The sequence below is a fragment of the Vulpes lagopus genome, chromosome 10, assembly GCF_018345385.1.
Source record: "Vulpes lagopus strain Blue_001 chromosome 10, ASM1834538v1, whole genome shotgun sequence".
In the NCBI taxonomy this organism is placed as follows: Eukaryota; Metazoa; Chordata; class Mammalia; order Carnivora; family Canidae; genus Vulpes; species Vulpes lagopus.
Genome location: NC_054833.1, coordinates 75,724,870 through 75,744,115, shown reverse-complemented (window position 1 = coordinate 75,744,115; position 19,246 = coordinate 75,724,870). Strand labels below are relative to the sequence as shown.

Sequence of the window (19,246 nt, the reverse complement as noted above, 5' to 3'; positions counted from 1 at the left end):
ATCAAGCAGCTATGGTTTAAGAAAAGAGCAATTGATAGAAGTCTAAAAGATATGATTCTGAATATTAGCGCTTCTTCATCCAGCTGTGTAAAACTGGGCAGACACATTACCTCCTTGAGACTGAGTTTTTCCACTTGAATGAGGAGACAATAATAACCACCTCAAAAGATAGTGGCAATTTATTGAGATGCTGCCTGTGAGAGTACAATTTGAAACTAACCTATAGTTAGTGCCTATAGGGCACCCTATAGGGCACTAAAAATACATGTGTCGGATTGGAACTATAACCTGGGGAGGCAGATATTTTATAACTTCCATATTATTGACGAGGAAACAGAGGCTCAGAGAAATTAAATTCCTTTTTCAATATTATCCAGCTGGAGGGCAAATGAGCAAAGGCTCAAAATCTGGACTACTGATTTTGAATCTTGGCTTCTTTCAACATGCCATGTGTTTCTTTTTATAAGTTCGCCTTGGGTCACTCTTTAAAAAGCATCATGAAGTAGCTACAAGGTGCCTGAGGATATAGTTTGTATCTTCTCAGAGAAAGGATCAAAACCAGCTATCCAGTGGTTTAGAGACCTTCAAGGCAAAGCCCAAACTCTTAGCATCTTATGAAAGATGCTAAGAAAAAGAAACACATCCCACAGTTTGGCTTCTGTGTACCTGTCCAGATGTTCTTCTTGAGACTTTGTCACCTCATACTTTGAGCTCAAATTATACTAAACTTGCATTTCCCAGAATACACCTACTGCTTTATAGTCCCCCAGCTTTGTTCATGCTGCATAAACCTCCTTCTTTCCTCTCCATCACTTTTCACCATGACAATTATTAATGTCATTATTCAATAAAGACGATGTCTCCTGTAAGCTTTCTCAACCCTCTTAGGTCAGGCTGAAGGCATTTCCTCCCTGCTTACAGACCAGCCTGCCCAAACTTCTACCCTAGCACTGATCACACTAAAGCCTAGGTTTTGGTTTAGATGTTTCCTCATCTACATAACTGTTTCTTTGGAAATTTTGTTGTAAGAAATAGAAGTCTACTCAGATTCTCTTAAGGCCTCACTGAAACTCAAAAACAAATCTGAATAATCAGGAAGTCAGGAGAGAGGAATTTCCAGGGACCAGAGCAGCAGGAATTCACGGACATTGGTTCTACCATTTATACAACTCAGAGGCCAACTCCTTCAGTGTTTGTTCCTCTAATTCAAACATTTAAGAAAGAGAAACTTCCTCCATCGGGCCAGGTGTCTACCCATAGACTTATAGCTATGTCCACTAGAGAAGGTAAGTCATTATTATACCTGGCCTAGGCATTCATTAGGGATGTGAAATATTTTTGAGTGTGCAGGTAGGACAGGGACCTTGATCATGTAAACTAGAAACAGAGAGCTCTTCAATAATAGGGACAGTAACTTAACCACTTTTATATTCCCACAGGCTAACATAGTGAGAGAATATTGTGGACACCCTATAAATATAAATAATGAGAGAGATGATTTTTACCATTTAGAAAGCCTGCAGTCCTCTTTGAGTCCAGCCCTTCCCCCCAACCCCCGCCCCAAATAGATGAGACCTTGGGTTACAAGAGATTAATTTCATTTGGCCATCAGGCAGGATTGCTCACTCAGCAATTTTTAAATGCAAATCCAATTGTGGATTGCTCACAAGGTAATTTTGCCTTATTTTCTTCTTTTTTTTAAAGAAATTGACTAGGATGCCATTACAAAAGATAATGACCACAACCAGTTATATTAAAATGTCAGATATAAAGTAGAAGTAATTATCTGTCCGTCAAGAAAATCTTGATGTATGGAGCCAAAAGCCCATTATATAGTCCATTCATCAACATTTATTCAATACCCACTGTGTACACAATATTGTACTAAATGCATAGGAAGCTTTCAAAGAAAGGTGAAGATCAGTTTCTGCTCCGAGAAAGAATATAGCAAGTTGGCTAGAATAGAATGTGACTACAGAACAGATTATAGCTAATGAATTCACACCATACTATACAGTATGCCTCACTAAGTATTTAAAAGAATAGGAAGATTTAGCCTGAAAAAGAAAGGATTAAGAAGAAAAACAGTATTATTTTAAGAAATATTAATTGAGAACAATGAACTACACATTGTGCTAGGCACTTGGGATACTCTTATGGACTTTGCATTCTATTGAAGAAAATTGGATAATAAGCGAATAAACATGATAATTTCATTTAGATAAGAGTTATGTGAGAAATAGAACAAGATTATTCAATAAAAGTGATACATTGCTTGTAAGTAGTTTCTTTAGCTACGGTAGGCAGGAATGGCTTCTCTGAGCTGAATCTCACATGATAAGGAGGAACTAGACATAAAAAAGCATCCAGGCTCAAGAATAACAAGGATAAAACTCCTGGGAAATGAATGCATTCAGCATTCAAGAACCAGAAGAAAGACTCATGAAGCCGTCTTGAATGACAGAGGAGAAAAGTGATACAGATGGATTTTGGCAATAGCCAAAACACATCGAGTTTGCAGGGCTCAATAAGAAGTCCGCGTTGCCTTTTTAAATATAATGAAACATCATTGAGGGCTTTAAGCAGGAAAGTGGCTTGACATAATTTTAGGAAGATTACTAGAAGTGTCTTGGAGAGAAAAGATTATAGTTGCCGGATCTCAAAAATCGAGTCAGAGAAAAAAGTCTGGAGCTCTTACAGTGGCCCAGGTGAGAGATGAGGTTGTCTTGACCTAGTGTGGCATTAGAAAGGATAGAAGTAGACAGAATCAGGATATATTTTGGGCTTAGCAATGAGGGGTTGGGAATAAAGGAACCACGGAAACATTTTAGAATGTGAACTTAAGCAACCGAATAGGTGGTACCGTTAACTGTGATGGAGATGACTTTGGTGAAAACACCAAAAGTTTATGATGGGGCAGGTGAAATTTGAGATGCCAAGTGGAAATAACAAGGAGAAAGTGAAATAAATATGTCTGCAGCTCAGAGAAAGGTCAAGATCAAGTTATTGACATATGTATGATATGTAAAGCCATGAGAATGATAATTTTCTTCAAGTGCTTGTGGAAAGATGAAGTGATTTATTTGTAGTTGTTTATGGCAATGATACCCAGACATTGACTACTTGATAAAACATTTTGAAATTATAAATGTCCTGGTATCATCCTGAGTATTTCTGACTCTGTAGGTCCAGGATTTCTATTCATGGCGCAATAAACTATGTGTATTTTTTAAAATTAATCTCCCCTAGATTGGAAATCACTGCTTTAAAGGCAGAGTAAAGATAAGTTAATATCCTCTGGTGCTTCAGTGAAGATTGGAGGATTTTAGAATCTTTATTAATAGTAGAGTGCTTGAACTAAAATATGGTTTGGTTTCTCCAGCTTAAAACACCATTTCGGCTATTAGGTTGCAATTTTTCATGGCCACCCCATAATATCCTGTCATTCCTTTTATATACATCTTCTATGGTTGACATGATGGATTTATACAAGGGTCCTAATGCAAGAGTCAGCAAACTTCTCCTAAAGAATCAGAGAGTAAACATTTTAGGCTTTGCTAGCTATATAGTCTCTGTCTCAACTATTCAACTACTGCACTTGTAGTGAAAAAACAACCACAGACAATATGTAAATAAATGGACTTGACTGTATTCCAATAAAACTTTATTTTAAAAAATCAGGAAGTGGACAGGATTTGGCCTGTGGGTCTCAATTTGCCAACTCCTGATCTAATGTATGTGAAGTGCAAGAAAGATCTCTAGTAGCCTTTGTACACAGTTGATGGTGAAAGCCTGGGTTTATCTAGACTTTTTCATTGCTCTTAGATAGGTGCTATATTTTATAAAATTTTGGCAGCATGAAATCAAAAAATAAGATTAGATAGCCAACTTTTAATTAAGAGTGAAGGGTGCATTTTCTCTCTTTGTTGCATATGATAGGCTATAGATTGCTACTGCATCAGGAAAAAGTTGGAAACTGAAGTGGCATATTACTAGACATACTACTCTTAGTTACATAGTTTAGGCAAGTTACTTAGCTTTTTTTTTTAAGATTTTATTTATTTATTCATGAGAGACACACACACAGAGAGAGAGAGAGAGAGAGAGAGAGGCAGAGATACAGGCAGAGGGAGAAGCAGGCTCCTCGCAAATTTGCCCGATGTGGGACTTGATCCCCAGACCCAGAACTACGCCCTGAGCCAAAGGCAGATGCTCAACCACTGAACTACCAAGGCGTCCCAGTTACTTAGCTTCGTAAGTCTAAGTTCTTCTTCCATAAAGTAGGGACATATCTTATTGGCTTAGTGTGATGATAAAATTATATAATAAATGAAAGACAGCAGAGTTTCTAATGGAGCAAACACTAAAGTAATAACGATATGTAGATAAGGTCATAAGTAGGGATCTTGGCATATGAGTAAACATAACAGTATGGGAATAAAAACACAGGTGAATGGTGAAACCCTGAGCCCCTGGCTACTGGAAGTATTCAAGTAAAGACAATCATTTTTTAAAATTGTATATTTGATAAAAAGGAACAGGCTGGACTAGGAAAGGCCCTGAGTTTCTGATTTTACATTTGCAAACTAAGGACAAAGCCAGGATGCATAGGGACCACTTAATACTTTCATTTAATGTTTCCTGTCAGGGTTGGATAAAATATTTTGCATTTTAAGGAGGGATCACGCTACAGTGAGGGAAGCATGGTCTTTGGCACCAGAGTGAATTTGAAATTCCAGCTCTGCTATTCTGTTTGACACTAGGCTTCATCTTATTTATTCAAAGGGGATCATAATCCCTAAAAGGATTAAATTAGTACACACACACACACACACCTACACACACACACTGGTCACTGGCACACAGTAGACAATGTTACTTCCCTTCCCAGCATTGTACTTTTATTCTGAGTACCCCTTATTCATTCCATGTTTCACCCCAAATAAGGTTCCTACCTAAAATTTCTCCCTTAATCCTCCCGTTTTCTTAATCAGGAGCAAAATAAAGTTTCTATCAAGTGCTCACTGACATTACCCTGGCATCTGAACTATTGGATATGACATACAAAAGAACTTTAATGTGTAGACATGCTAATCAGAAGGGAAATGTCAAATCTGCATACATTTCAAGTGACCCAACAATATTTACCTTCCAGCTAAGTCTCCTATTTTTCTGACAATTGCCTCATTGAGGAAGTGACTCATTCAGCATACCAAACCCAATTCCATAAGAGAACTGTACCTCAGATTGGTTCGAGAGCATCAAAAAGATGAATGTCAGTGCCTTGCAGTTCGTAACAAGCCTAATTTGATTTGACAAATGATGTTGATTTTGAAGGGGTCACTAACCATTAGAACTGCTGAGGACAAAGTGTGCCTTGAAGGTGGATCAAAATTGAATGTTTAAACAGTTTGTTATGCAAATTTGCTTTCCACCTGTCAGGAGTGGGTAAAGGATCAGGAGAGAGAGTTGCTGGTAAGGCCATCCGCGGGATGGATGACCACCTGGCACAGTCCTTGGTGGCCGCACAGAGCAGGCTTTGCAAAACATGGCCAGTTGGTCTGCCATTCTCATTTAACCAAGTGGAGGGTCAGGTAACCCCATTTCCACGAGAAGACTCAAGATGCTTCACCTTTCCATCCCAAAGCCCCTTCTCCACCCCATCAAAGAAGGTAAGAGTAAATCAAACTCAAATCAAGCTTCACCAGGACTGAAGATTTCACCACTCCCCACTAGTGAATAATCAACGTCTCCAAGAGATAAATGGATCCTCTGGAAGACGAAATTGATGTCCTCAAGGATGCCAGCCTTTCGAAGTGACAAGGCCTCCTTCTTGTTTCTCACGCCCATGGGAAGGCCTTCCTCTTAATAACCACCTGCTCTCCATTTTAACTGAAGACTTATTTTGTTTTTCAGTCAACGTACCTTTAAGGAAGTCTGTGCCCTCATTGATGGCCCAAACAGTGACTGCAACTTGGTATTTGTTCCCTGGCTGCTGGCATCACAGCCCCGTTTCCTCCCTGTACTCTGTGCCACAGGAGGCCGACTATCTACCTCTTTCTGTTTGAGTTTTTTCAAACACCACCACCGAGATGGAAAGGATGTCCCCTGCTTGTTCTCTCACCTGGCTGGAGCGTGAACTGAAGTAGATTTCCGCACATTGGGCAGAAGTACAGAAAGCATAACATCCCTGTGCAGTTCCACTGCCCCCTAATATCTGCAGCAGTGGAAGTGTTACAGGTGTTAATATCTCACTCATCATATTATGTTCCCTACACTCGATTTATTATTATCAAATTGGTCATGGAGGGCTTTGTGAGCCATGGTAAGAACATTTGCACCATCTTAAGTGAGGCAAGAAGCCAGTGAAGAATTCTGAGCAGTTTCTTATTTTACAACTTATGGACAACAATATGCCCACAGAGGGCCTTCATGAAATAATGTATGTAAAGTACATAGCCCAAGACCTGTTACATAATTGGTACATAATAAATGTTAGCTACCACCATTATGAACATTAAATTCATAGCCTCTTTACCTTGGCCTTTGCATTATGTTTTATTTCATTTCTCTTTCTTTGGGTGGAAGGGAGAGTACATAATAAATCGAAAGGATGCCCTTGCTCTTATAAAACTGATATATACTTATGAATAGTCTAACAAAAACCTAACAGTTCCAGACGACACATGCTTTTAGCAACTGAACCAAAGCCAGTGTCCTTGTTTTTAATATCTTCATGGCGGGAACTAAAAGAACATTCTGTGACTAAAGCAAAGTTAAAGCCGGGCATGATTGGCCTTTGCCCATTAATTCAATCAACAAATATATATGGAATACTTCTATAAATTACAGTGGCTTTGAACCCAAAAGCCCTGGTTCAAATGTCAGCTCTGTTGTTTATTTAATGTGTGACTGTGAGCTTGTTACCCAATTTCTGCAAGTCTATTTCCTCATCTTCAAAATACATTAGAAGGGACTCTTTGTAGGGATTAAAAAGATGAGGCAAAAGAACATAGTATCTCTTGGTGGAAGAGGTCATAGAATAATTTTTTTTAAGTGTCCATTACATAGACACCTATTATCTTTCTAAGTGAACAAGTTGCTAAATCAGAATAATTTGGTTTAAAGTTTACCACCCTAGAAAATTCAATTTCAACAATTGAGTACCTATTAGTAAAAGCACTCTACTAAGCCATGAGAAAGATATAAACCTAAATAAAGTCTGGCTTAGATAGGGCTCTTTAGGACAATGCCTCAGCCCAACAAAGCATGCTGGGAAACACATGAAAAAGAAACACCAGGTTATGACCAGAGCTCCAAAGTAGATATCTAAACCAACCCATTCCACAAGTTCCTGTCTTGTTTACCTTCATTGTTATTAACCCTTACAATAATTTTCTAAAGTAGGGATTCCTGGGTGGCTCAGCAGTTTAGCGCCCACCTTCAGCCCTGGGTGTGATCCTGGAGTCCCAAGATCGAGTCCCGCATAAGGCTCTCTTCATGGAGCCTGCTTCTCCCTCTGCCTGTGTCTCTGCCTCTCTCTCTCTCTCTCTCTCTCTCTCTCTGTCTCTCATGAATAAATAAATAAAATCTTAAAAATAATAATAATTTTGTAAAGTAAATAATATTATTTCTCTTTTACAGATGAGAAATGGAGGTAGAGTATGCTGACGGCACTTATCCAACATTTTCCAAATGGTAAGTGGTCAGGATGAGTTCTTATTTTACTTAATGTTGCAAATATTTATACAGTATCTACTCTGAGTCAGATATTTTCCTAGGGGCAGGGGCTACAACAGGGGGCAAAATGCTCCTGACCTTGTGGAGCTTACATTTAAGATCTGAACCTAGATCTGACCTTTCTAAAACCTCAGTCTTCCTACCAAACACAATGCCTTCTTTCATTGCATTGGTGCTATCTGGAAAAATGAACCTGACCCCAATTCAGTGAGTTATGATGTTCCCATTAGGCCATTTTCATTCCCTTTATGTTTTAATCAGAACACTTGCTTAAATTAAAATATAGCTTAGTCATGCATATGATCTTTTTCCCCCAATATTTTTTTCATGAGGCTGTCAGTTTTGCAAACTGGCTTGATTTACATAGATATTTGATCCAGAAATAAATTGAATTAACAATTTAAAATGCAGAGCAGAAACGGCTGCCAGTGTGCTAATAGCTCCATTTTCCTGATTAAGAGGGCTTTCTCTAAGATGGCATAAAGAACAGAGCCCTCTTTGGACTAAAATTCATTTGGACAATGGTCTTAGAAGAGATAGAGTGTAGGAGAATGCTGTCTTGTCTGAGGAAGAGACATCTACCCCAACTCCTGCTGCCAGGCTAATTTTCAAAAATATTACTTTGTGCAGGTACTTGGTCATAAGCTTTTGTGGTTTTCTATGCCTGCAGAATAAAAATAGCAAACCCCTAACATTGTCATTCAAAGTCATAAATTTTTCTGTAGCTTCTTTAGTCCTATTCCTCTCCCTGTCACTTTTCTAAGTCCTGGGAGACAGCAGATTGGAGTTTGGACCCCACTCTACTACACAGCAAAAGTGTTACCGTAGCCAAGTCATTTTACTTCTCAGAGTTTCTGTTTCATCTTTATCTATTCTTTAAAGGGAGACAGTGAAATTCATCCTCCCCTTCTCTTAGATTTGAAGAAAGGTTCAACTGAGCAAAAGATTTTGGACACTGTAAAGCACAATACACAAACCACCTTGATATTGATCTTCGTTCCACTCATAGTGACAACTCTTCTTCCCACGCATGCTCTCTTCTCCCTATCTAAATAAGAGCTGCCTTTCTTCAAAAGCTTGATTCTCAGAGAACTCAGCTCTTCTACCTATCCTAGCCCTCAGGAATCCTCTCCCCTATTGCTATTGCCATAGTTTTGTTCACTTGGCCCTTGGTCTTTGCTGCCTTTATGCTGCCATTCTTCGGCACTTCACCAATTAGTCTGTAAACCCTGATAAGGGATATATCGAATTTTATACTAACTTGTGTTCGTGCATAACACTATAATTCAGATTCAACTAAGCTTTATTGAATGCCTACGATGTGCCTGCTCTGTGTCAAGGACAATCGTAAGTGCTTGCCCATTTGCGGTTTCATTTATTCCTCATAAGGTAGATCTTACTATTATTCACATTTTACACACATGGAGAGGAGGATTCAGAGGAATTAACTCTTTATTGTTCCACATCTCGCAGCTAGTAAGTAGCAGAGCTGAAAACTGGTTCTGGGACAGATTTCGAAGCCCATGTTCTTTCCACTAAATTATGCTGTCTCCTTTATTAAGTGTCGGCTGATGCCCATCCTAATCGTGATGATGGTAGGTAACTGGGGCATCAAATGGGGTCTCTAGTAGCTCAGAGCACTAACCATCTGGACCTGATTATAATTGACCATACGGATTCATAGCTGACTATTCAACCTATAAATATATGTTTCTCTGGCTTTTATTTTTTACATAGGTTAAACACATAAAAAGCCAAGGAAATGATATGGAATAAAATGTATAATTCAAAACTTAAATGACCTTCTTATTATCATTATAATTTTAGTTACTTTTAACTCCTTGTGCCTTAGTTTCCTCATATGAATAATGAAAATATCCATAACCAACCTCAGAGGGTAGTGCAAAGATCAAATGAGATGTATAAACTGAAGCCTCTCTTCAAGTAGTTTTTGTAACAATATAGGCCTACCTCAGAGATAATGCAGGTTGAGTTCCAGACACTGCAATAAAGCAAATCTCTCAATAAAATAAGTCAAATCAATCTCCCGGCGCATATGAAAGTTATGTTTACACTATACAGTAGTCCATCAAGTGTGCAATAGCACTATGTCTTTAAAAATAATGTATATACCTTAACTTAAAAATATATTACTGCCAAAAAATGTTAACCATCTTCTGAGCTTTTATTTTTTTTTCTTCTGAGCTTTTATGAGTCATGATTACGAATTACAGCACACCATAACAATTATAATAGTAATAAAAAAAACTATTAAATATTTCAAGAATTACCCAAATATGACACAGACATGTGAAGTGAGCAAATGCCGTTGGAAAACCAGTGCCGACAGACTTGCCCTAGGCAAGGTTGCCACAAACCTTCAACTTGTAAAAAACAAAAAACAAAAAACAAAAACCCATACATATCTGTGAAGCATAATAAAATGAGCTATGCCTGGAGTGGGGAATGAGTAGGAATAGTAACCAGTCATAGGTAGTTAATTCTAATTTATCACTTGGGTCAGTACCAGGTAAATATTCCCTTTGTAAAATCTCTAAACGAGGGGATCCCTGGGTGGCGCAGCGGTTTGGAGCCTGCCTTTGGCCCAGGGCGCGATCCTGGAGACCCGGGATCAAATCCCACATCGGGCTCCCGGTGCATGGAGCCTGCTTCTCCCTCTGCCTATGTCTCTGCCTCTCTCTCTCTCTCTCTGTATGACTATCATAAATAAATAATAAAAAATAAAAAGAAAAAAAAATCTCTAAACGAATAACCTAAGCAATAGAAGAAGACACAGGAATTTGTATGGAGATAAAAATGGTTAAAACTACTTATGAAATAAAAGTAAACTCTTCATAGAAATCTTTAAGGATCTTTAAAACCTGCACTCTAGTATGCTTTCTGTTACTAAAGGATTTATAGCATAGGTTTATATGTTGTCAAGGAGGCTCAAGAGGCCACTTTTGAATGGGTTGGTGTGAAATTTACTTACACATCTAATACTTCTTTTTTTTTTAATTTTTATTTATTTATGATAGTCATAGAGAGAGAGAGAGAGGCAGAGACACAGGCAGAGGGAGAAGCAGGCTCCATGCACTGGGAGCCTGATGTGGGATTCGATCCCGGGTCTCCAGGATCGTGCCCTGGGCCAAAGGTAGGCGCCAAACCGCTGCGCTACCCAGGGATCCCCACATCTAATACTTCTAAGTACATATCCATACATAATTACAGAATGGGGTGAGGGAGTCGGGGTATGTTGGTCAGCTCAAGCTGCTGTAACAGAATATCACAGACTATGTGGCTTAAATAACAGAAAGTTATTGTTCATAGCTCTGAAGTCTAGAAGTCCAACTCCAAAGTGCCAGCTGATTCGGTTCCTGGCGAGGTCCCCATTCTTGGTGAGAGCCCAGTTCCTGGTTATCAGTCTTCTTGCTATGGTTTCATGTGGCTGACAAGATACTAGCTTTCTGATCTTTTCCTATAAGGATACTAATACCATCAGGAAGACTTTACCATTCTGACCTCATCTAAACCCAATTACTTCCCAAAGTTCCCACCTCCATCTCATTGGAAGTTCAAATTTCAACATATGAATTTGGAAGGGATACATACATTCAGTCCATAGCATAGGCAAGATGAAATCATAAAGATGAGTGGTATCTTCCTTCTGTCATCAGAGTAACTTATATTTCAATGGTGTGGCCATCTGTGTGTCCAGAAAGACAAGAAAAGGAGCCCAATGGAAGCATTCTGATTAGAGACACAATATGGGACCAGTAGGAAGAAATGCTTCCATTATAAATACATGAATAAATTGGTACATAATATATTTACCTGACTAAATTTTTAACAGTAAGACATTTATTTTTAAAAAGAAAGAATTCTTACATAAAATTCTAATATGTAAAAAGTAGGAGTATAGTAAATCCAGTTTAAATGGTGATACAGAGACCAAATTTGCTTACTTGGCCTCTGTATTCATCTGCTAGGGCTGCCACAGTAGAATATCATAGACTGGGTAGCTTAAATAACAGAAAATTATTTTCTTTTAATTCTGGCCCAAGATGAGAGTGTCAGCAGGGTTAGTCTGTGGTTAGATTCTCTCCTTCACTTCCATATGATTACATTCTCACAGCATCTTCACATGGACTCTCCTTTGTGCCAGTATGCTCCTGGTACCTCTTCTTCTTTCTATAAGGACCCAGTCCTAGAGAATTAGAGCCCATCTTTATGACCTTATTTAACCTTAATTACTTCCTTCCTGGCCCTATCTCTAAATACAGTAACATTGGAAGTCAGAGCTTTGACATGAATTTTGGAGGGTTACAGTTCAATCCATATCAGCGTCCTCCTTGCCTCTCACATGGCCTATAAGGCATTTTTGAAAAACCAAATATAAGAATCCATGGGAAACAATACAGAAGTCACACTAGTCCACATCCTCAATGGATCGCCTATATCACCCAAACCTTCTGAAATCGCACAATGTGTGGATCAGTATTTATCATTGGCTTATGTCTCTTTTTACTAGGATTAAAGCAACAATAAAAATAGAGTAGTTTAGACAAAGAGATCTGATTGATATGAGATCACTTACTTACCAAAATATACCTACTTCAAGGGACATTTTCTCTGGACTTGGTCAGCTTGGCCAGGTCCACACAGGTCTTTAGATTCTACGATGTTGAACTTTTCCATGCTGTCTACAGTAGTCAACAAATGTCCTGTGTACATACAAAAAGGCATAGATGAGACTTTATTTCACCTTCCTTTCTAGAAGTTTAGGTGAAACCTCTTGATTGGCTGGGGCAAAAAAAAAAAATACAAATATCCTGACTTATATTTTGTATAACCCATTAAAATCAGATCCTCTAGAGGAAAGATGCTCAGTCTTGGTGAAATGTCTGCAAGTGCACACATATGTACACAAAATACTTCTTTCCTCTCTTACACACACACACACACACACATAAACACCAACACACACAGCTAGAGTTTAAGGCAATATCCTACACATCTAGGAGTGAACAAACTGGTTAATGAGGAATTCTCTAAGGAGACCACTTAGCTCATTTTTATCCACTCTGACCATGATAATTTTGACTATAATATTCAGTTATTCTCTACTTATGCATAATAATACCTGAAGATTATTTTTCCCAGTTTTTACTAGGACACCAAAAATAATTGTTATGGAAAAGAGAGAAAGAGCACCATAGGGAGAAAGCACAACATGAATAATGGCAAATAAGCAGGAAACATAGAATGTATACAAAGAACAAATATTAACTTTGACAGAATTAAGAATGAAAAAGAGGAATAGTGGTAAAAAAAAAAAAACTGTTTTGGAAAGAGTGACTAATCAGTTGACAAAGGGTCTGTGACTGGAATAAGTAGTTTGACTATTTTCTTTAAGCACCAAACAATAATGGAAGATTTCTGAGCAAAGATTACATATTCAGAACTTTGCTATGGGAAATTAACATGGTGGGCATGTGTGAAATTAATTAAAGGAAAGAGAATTGGAGAAATTATTTAAAACTCTAATAGGAAATGTGACGTGACAGTCAAAACAGAAGCAGCAAAGTGTCAGTAGAAACCTAAAGTTTGTAAATTTAACATTAAAATTTTTTCACCTATTCATAACAAACCTACAAGGTCTCTGGCACCAAGAATTTCTCATTTTGTTGAGGCATTAACCTGAATCATATGCTGTATAAGACAGACGTGTAGAAATGAGTCCCTCAATGTATTAAATGAGTTGAGCTAAATGCCCAGTAACCATTCCTCAGTCCAATGTATTCCACTTCCTCATATACACAGAGGCAATGGGCAGTTAGTAGATTGGCTCAGTAATGATGCAAAGCGAAGCACACTGACTTCCACTTAACTGGATTAGGAATATCAGGGGCTGAAAATTAAAAAAAAAAATATGCCCAATCATAGACTGCTTCACACAAAGGCAAAAAACCAACTGCTGCTACTGGATAATTCCAGAACCTCCTAAGTGCCCCATTCTTAACATCTTTTCCTAAACAATCTCCATGAACGTACAACATTATACCCCCTGAAGTAAGGCCTTTGTGAAAATATGAATTCCATCTCAAGGGTTGGAGACCATTCGCCAAAATGATGCTAACAGGAGCCTTTCCCATGAAGCATTTGAACTGAGGTCTTTATAGGGATAAGGCCACATTAGTGTATTATTTTATCAACATAGCCCATGGCACTATATCACAGAAGGTAATCCCAACTAATTAGGGATGGAGTTATTAGTCACATTAAGAAATAGTTGGCTAGATGCACATATAAATAAAGAGAGCACATTTGAATCTAGTGCCCAGTGTAACTTGAAGCAAGTGGTTTTGTCAAATGTCATTAATGAAACAGGAATATTGGAGACCTAGTTCTATATCTGTTGATTTATCTTTTTCTATCCCTTAACTTTCATTCCTTCATGTCTGTATGTCTTAGATATAGCTCTTGAGTTTTTATCTTGAGTTTGTTAATGTAGCTATCCTCATAAACTTTGCCTTTCAGAGTATAGTTCATTTACATTTACCATAATGATGAATTATCTGAATTTATTCCTACAACATTACTGTGTACTTTGTCTTTGACCTGGATTTTTTTTTATGTTTCTTTTTCTTTTTTAAAATCTATTTTTAGAGTAATCACTCTTCTCATTTTTTGTTCTACTATATATCATATTTAACATACATACTTAATTTACCCAAGTCCTACTTTATGCTCTTTCTTATTTGCACATGATATTGTTGCCGTGTTTTTTCATCTTGCATTATTTTATTTTAACCACACTAAAATATTCTTGTTTTACAAATCAATATTTATTAACTTGGCTATCTATTTTATTATTTATCATTGCACATTACATCTTAAACTTTGATACGAGATAACTTCTGTCTCCTTGAAGTTCATAATTTGGAATTTTTCATAATAAGAATCTGTTAGTAACCTCAAATTTTGTTTGAAAATAACTTTACTTCATTTTTATTATTGAAAGTTAGCTTCATTGGTTATATAATTCTGAGTTGACAAGTATTTTCCAATGGCATATGAAGATATTATTCCACATCTAGTTTCCAATGTTGCTGTTCAGAAGTCAGATGACAGACTAATTGGTATCGCTTTGTAGGTGATCTGTCTTTTATTCTCAAGCTATTTTAATGCTATTGTCTCAGTCTTTAATGCTTAGCAACTTTGCTGTGATATAAATTTCACTCCAGTTTCACCATCATGTGTCTAGGTGTAGATTTTTTATTTATCTTATTTGAAATAAATTAGGTTTCCTGAATTTAAGGAGTTTTGTCATTTTTAAGTTCTGGAAAATTCTTAGCCATAATTTCTTCAAATATTTCCCCTTCTTATTCTCTCTCTTTCTCTGATAACATGTTTGTTAGATCTCCTCACTCTATCCATATATTTTCTTTCCCTACTCACATTTTTAAAAATTTCTTTGCCTCTTAATGCTTCAGATATATAATCTAATGTTATATATCTGCTCAGATATATATCAGAGATGTTAACTCTCTGCTCAGCTATGTCTCATTTGTTGTAAAAGTTCTACTGAGTCATTATCTCAAATATTACATTTTTCAAATCAGGTTCAAGATGCCTATGTAGGAAGACTCTAAATTCACCTCATCCATAGAACACACCAAATTATATCTATTTACAGAACAATTCCGTTTGAAGAACTGAGGACTGACTGAACAACTACCGAACAAAGACAGAGAGAACAGTCAGAGAGCAACAAGAGAAACAGAGACACAGTATGCTATTATCAGCATTTGGGAGGGATAAAACTAAGGCCAAAAACAGATTTCTCTGTCCTTGGACACAGGAAAAATACCTGTGGTTTAAAAGAGCAGCTAGCATATAAACTAGCATATGCAACTAGCATATAGTGACGAGCATATAAAAGAAACAACAATAGCATATAAAATAGACCAAATGGCAGAGGACCTGTGGGAAAGCTCTACAGGTCAGAGGAACTATAGAACTACATGGTTTACACTTCTACCCTACCTTGGAAGCCTGGACCAGAGCAGGGTCTGGACACCATGGCAGGAAAGTCCAGTCATTTTGAAAGGCTTCCTACTCCAGTGAGTCTACAGCTGCTCTGTGGTGCTGAGACAGAAAATAAACTGCATTTTTCTTTTACATTTTTACTGATTTATTTTATTTATTACTTTTTAAATTTTGTCTTTTTTTTTTTCTTTTCCTTCTTATTCTCTTTTTCTCTTCTTTTTCCTTTTCTTTTGTTTTTTTTTTTCTTCTCTTATTATTTTCTTTTTTCTCTTATTAAAATGTATTTTTAAATGTATTCTCCCTGTAAAAAGCCATGGTTTAAAAGAGTAACTAACATATACAGCCAAAGTTCCAGCCAGCCAGTATACAGAGTCACCAAGCATATACAATCTACACAAGGGGTCACTATATACAAGACCACTCCTTCAACTTTAGTAGTGGCAATTTCATCTAACCCATAGAAACACATAAAATAAAGCAAAATGGGGAGGAAGAGAAATATGCTCTAAAAGAAAGAACAAGGAAAAAAAGCCCCGGTAAAAAACATTAAACAGAGATAAGCAATGCACCTGATAAAGAATTTGAAGTAATGATTGTAAAGATACTCACTGGGTTAGAGAAAAGAATGGAAGAACTCAGTGAGACCTTCAATAAAGAGATAGAAAATGTTGAAGAGAACTAATAAGAGAGAAATACAATAACTGAAATTAAAAAATACACTAGAGGGAGTCAACAGTAGATTAGCAGAAGCAGAATGGATCATCAATCTGGAAGACAGGATAATGGAAAACACCCAAGCTGAACAGCAAAAAAGGAAAAAGATTTTTAAAAATGAGGATATATTAAGAGATCCCTTAGATAACATCAAGTGAACAAACATTCACATTATGGGAGTCTCCAAAGAGAAAGAGAAAGGTGTAGAAAATCTATTTGAAGAAATGACAACTAAAAACTTCCATAACCTAGGTAAGGAAATAAGAAGGAAAATAGACATCTCAGCCCAAGAAGCCCAGAAAGTTCCAACTAAGATGAACCCACAGAGGTCCACATCATGCGCAGTACATAATAATTAAAATATCAAAGGTTAAAGATAAAGAAAGAATCCTAAAAGCAACAAGAGAAATAAACAGTTACCTGCAACGGAAAACCTGTAAGACTATCTGTTGATGTTTCAGCAGAAACTTTGTGGGCCAGAAGCAAGTGGCATGATATGTTCAAAGTGCTGAAAAGAAAAAAAAAACTACAGTCAAGAATACTCTACCTGGCAAGGCTATCATTTAGATTTGACAGAGAGATAAAGAGTTTCCCAGACAAACAAAGGAGTTTATTACCACTAACCCAGCCTTACAAGAAGTGTTAAAGGGACTTTTTTTTTTTTAAGTGAAAAAGACATGGCCATAATTAGACATAAGAAAAATATAAAATAAAAGATGTAAAATATTATACATAAAATATGGAGAAGGCAGTAAAAAATATGGAGTAAAATGGGGAAAAGAAAAACACTTTTTTCTTTTTCTATTTTTTATTTTTTTAAGAATGTTTTTGAACTTAAATGACCATCAAATTAATATGGACTGCTATTTATTTAGAATGATATATATAAATCTTATGTTAACTACAAACCCCAAAAACCTATAATAAATACACAAAAAATAAAGAGAAAGAAAGCCAAACAAAACACTATGATATTCAACAATCATGAAGAAAGAGAAGAAAGGCAAAAAGAAGAACTACAGAAACAACCAGAAAATAAATTTTTAAAATGGCAAAAAAAAGTACATACTTATCAATAATTGCTTTAAATGCAAGGGGACTAAATCTTGAATCAAAAACCTAAGTGGCAGTATGGACTAAAAACCTTTAATCTATTTAAAAAAAAAAAGTTGGTGGAGGGGACACCTGGGTGGCTCAGTGGTTGAGTGTCTGCCTTCAGCTCAGAGTGTGATCCTGGGATTCAGGATCAAATCCCACATTGGGCTCTCTTCAGGGAGCCTGCTTCTCCGTCCACTTATAACCCTGTCTCTGTCTCTCTCTCTCCCTGTGTGCGTCTCTCATGAATAAATAAATCTTTAAAAAATCAAAATCTTTAAAAAAACAAAAAGCAAAAAATAATTCATCCATATGCTGCCTATAAGAGACTCACTTCAGACCTAAAGACACATACAGACTGAAGGTAAAAGAATGGAAAAACACTCACCATGCAAATGGAAGTGAAGAAAAAGGTAAGGTAGCAATACTTATATCAGACAAAATAACCTTTAAAACAAAGACTGTAACAAGAGACAAAGAAGGGCATTACATAATGATAAAGGGATCAATCCAATAAAAGGATATAACAGTGGTAAATATGCACCCAATACTGGACAACCTAATACATAAAGCAAATATTAACAGACATAAAGAGAGAAATTGATGGCAATACAATGATAGTAGGGGACTTTGACACTCCATTTGCATCAATGGATAGATCATGCAGACAGAAAATCAATAAGGAAACAATGTCTGGATGACAAAGTGGACCAGATGGACATAACAGATAATTACAGAACATTCCAACCATATACATTCTTTTCAAGTGCACATGGAACATTCTCCAGGATAGATCACATTAGGCCATTAAACAAGTTTCAGTAAATTTACGAAGATTGAAATCAGATCATGCACCTTTTCCAAACACAAGAGTTTGAAGCCAGAAATTAATCATGAGGGAAAAAAAACCTGGAAAAAATACAAACTCATGGAGACTATACCTGATAATAAAAAAACACTAAGTCAATGAAGCAATCAAATAAAAAATAAAAAAAAATACGTGGAGACAAATGAAAATGAAAACATAATGGTCAAAATCTCTGGGACATAGCAAACACAGTTTTAAGAGGGAAGTATAGGACAATACAGGGCTATCTCAAGAAACAAGAAAAACTGAAACTGTCTAACCTCATCCCTAAAGGAACTAGAAAAAGAATGAAAAAGCCCAAGGTGAGTAGAAGAAAGGAAATAATGAAGATCAGAAAAAAGCTAAATAATGTAGAGACAAAAGAAAAAAATCAGTGAAACCAAGAGCTAGTTCTTTGAAAAGATAAACAAAATTGAGACTCATCAGGAAAAAAGAGAAAGGATCCAAATAATTAAAATCAGAAACGAGAAGAAAAGTAACGACTGGTATCTCAGAAATACAAAGAATATAAGAGAATACTATGAAAAACTGTATGTCAACAAACTGGACAACCTAGAAAGAAATGGATAAATTCCTAGACATGTACAATTTCCAAAAATTAACCAGGAAGAAATAGAAAATTGGAATAGACCAACTACAAGTAACAAAATTGAATTGGTAATAAAAAAAATTTACCAAAAAATAAGTCCCAGACCAGATGGATTCACAAGTGAATCCTACCAGACACTTATATAGGAAGAGGTAATATCTATTCTCCTTAAGTTATTCCAAAAAATA

At 36.6% G+C, this 19,246-nt stretch overlaps 1 long non-coding RNA gene across 1 annotated transcript in view; it reads right to left on the bottom strand.

Moving 5' to 3' along the window:
• The window catches only part of LOC121500311, a 211,313-nt gene that overhangs the window by 35,847 nt on the left and 156,220 nt on the right, over positions 1-19,246 (bottom strand). The window contains exons 2-4 of the long non-coding RNA XR_005990362.1: positions 16,927-17,014; positions 12,342-12,464; positions 11,353-11,446 (exon numbers count right to left, since the gene is read on the bottom strand). This is a non-coding gene — a long non-coding RNA (uncharacterized LOC121500311). The remainder of the gene's footprint in view (positions 1-11,352; positions 11,447-12,341; positions 12,465-16,926; positions 17,015-19,246) is intronic.